Source organism: Heteronotia binoei, unplaced genomic scaffold, assembly GCF_032191835.1.
Source record: "Heteronotia binoei isolate CCM8104 ecotype False Entrance Well unplaced genomic scaffold, APGP_CSIRO_Hbin_v1 ptg001298l, whole genome shotgun sequence".
Classification (NCBI taxonomy): domain Eukaryota; kingdom Metazoa; phylum Chordata; class Lepidosauria; order Squamata; family Gekkonidae; genus Heteronotia; species Heteronotia binoei.
Window position 1 is genome coordinate 45,001 of NW_026800228.1, and position 2,500 is coordinate 47,500.

The window sequence follows — 2,500 nt, forward strand, 5'->3', positions numbered from 1 at the left end:
TCTTGGGGAATATCTGTGGAAGAATTCTGTGAAACTCGCAACATGTCACAGTATTAAAGAAAACTGCTTTAAGATGATGTATAGACGGTATATGACTCCAAAAAATTTTTTTTTTAGCAAAGATGGACAACACGATGCCAGATAGGTGTTGGGAATGTAAAAAGCATGAAGGCTCTTTCTACCATATGCGGTGGACTTGTGAAAGGGCTAAAAATGTTTCGGCAGATGATTCAGCAAGAGATTTCTAAGATTTTGGGATATGAATTCAAGAAAGCGGCAGAGGCTTTTCTGCTGGGATGACAAATGGAAAAATTTCCAAAAGAAGATAGGACTTTAATATGGTACTTGCTCTCAGCTGCTAGGACATTGTATGCGCAGCTGTGGAAGCAAGAAAAAATACCAGAGAAATGGGCTCGGATTACAAAAGTCATGTCATGGAGTGAAATGGACAAATTAACGAGCAAACTAAGAGGCTATGATTTGGAACTTTTTAAGTTGGAGTGGAGGAAATGCAGAAGATAGGTAGAAAAAGAGTGGAAAATAAAAGGACATTGGACAATCTTTGAGGATGATGAAGATTTTTAAAATAAGAATATAACTTTCGGGTGCTTTTTATTTATTTATTTTTCTTAGCAGTTAAGGGTACCTTTAATATTTGCTTTTTTTTAAGACAATAACACTGGCGGGGGTCAAGTAACGGAGGGAGGGGTGGGGGGAAAGTAAGATGTGGGGTAGAAAGATCTTTCTTTTACTTTCAGCTTTTATAAGTTGTAGATATAGTTCCGCTACCATATGTTACTAATAAAACTGCTTATACAAAGAAAGACTCCCGAGAGAGAAAAAAACAAAAACAAAACCTAGCAACGATGAATAACCAGATGCCTGAGAGGTGTTGGGAACGCAAAAAAAAAAACAAAAAAAAAACCACGAAGGCTCTTTCTACCGCATGTGGTGGACTTGTCAAAGAGCTGAAATATTTCGGCGGTTGATTCAGCGAGAGATGTCTACTATCTCGGGATATGCGTTTAACAAAGTTGCAGGGGCTTTTCTGTTGGGGTTATGGAAAAAATCTCCAAAAGAAGATAGAGCTTTGATCCGGCACTGGCTCTCGGCTGCTAGGACATCGTACGCGCAGTCGTGGAAGCGAGAAGAAATACCAGAGAAATGGGATCGGATCATAAAAGCCATGGCGTGGAGCGAAACGGACCAATTGAGAGGCTATGATTTCGAAGGTCTTAAGATGGAGCGGAAGAAGTTCGGAAGGTACGTCGAGAAAGAGGGGAAAATAAGAGGGAGGATGACGGTTAAGTTTTTTGTCTCCTTCTTTGTTTTCAAAAGCAAGAATATAACTTCCGGTCAAGGGTACCTTTAATATTTGTTTTTCTTACACCTGTCGCCAGGGACGTTTCTCCCCTGGTCTACCGACGGCAACCGGAAGGGGGGAAACGGCCCCCGCGAGGCCGACCGTCGGTTCCGGGAGGTCGGCCTCGCCCGCGGCGTCGCCCCGGTCTCGCGGCCGGACGGCGGGACGGCTTGGCCGCGAAAAGGGGACGGCCGGGAGGTTGACAGCGGCGGGGGGACCGTCCGCGGCGCCGGCTCTCCGGGGCTGCCGGCAGAGCAGGCCGCCGCTTCGCGGGGTCCCCTTGGCCCGAAAGCGAGCGGGCCCGTCTCTGGGGAAAAGCCCGGCGGGGAGGCCTGGTCTACCGCCGGAAACCCGAAGGGGGGAAACGGCCCCCGCGAGGCCGACCGTCGGTTCCGGGAGGTCGGCCTCGCCCGCGGCGTCGCCCCGGTCTCGCGGCCGGGCGGCGGGACGGCTTGGCCGCGAAAAGGGGACGGCCGGGAGGTTGACAGCGGAGGGGGACCGTCCGCGGCGCCGGCTCTCCGGGGCTGCCGGCAGAGCAGGCCGCCGCTTCGCGGGGTCGCCTTGGCCCGAAAGCGAGCGGGCCGGTCTCTCGGGAAAGCCCGGCGGGGAGGCCTGGTCTACCGCCGGAAACCCGAAGCCGGGAAACGTCCCTCGCGAGGCCGACCTTCGGTTCCGGGAGGTCGGCCTCGCTCGCGGCGTCGCCCCGGTGCCGCGGCCGGTCGCGGGCCGGCTCCGAGCCGAAACGGGAGCCGGCCCGAGCTTTGCAGGGAGAGGGGCGCTGAAGAGTTTTCGCCGCTGGCCGCGCCCCCCCCCCCCCCCCGCCGCACCGGGCGGTCGCGGTTCCGAAGGCTCCCTTAGCGCGAGAGCGAGCGGATGCCGCCGCGGGAAGAGGCCGGCCGGGGAGGCCTGTTCTACCGCCGGAGAACCGAAGGGGGGGGGGGGAAACGTCGCTCGCGAGGCCGACCGTCGGTTCCAGGAGGTCGGCCTCGCCCGCGGCGTCGCCCCGGTCTCGCGGCCGGAGGGTAGGGACGGCTTTGCCGCGAAAAGGGGACGGCCCCTCCACCCTTCGAAAACGGGAGATCTGGGCATCGCGGCCGGCGGGGGGGGGCGGGGTCGGGACTTCCCCCCGAAATCGCG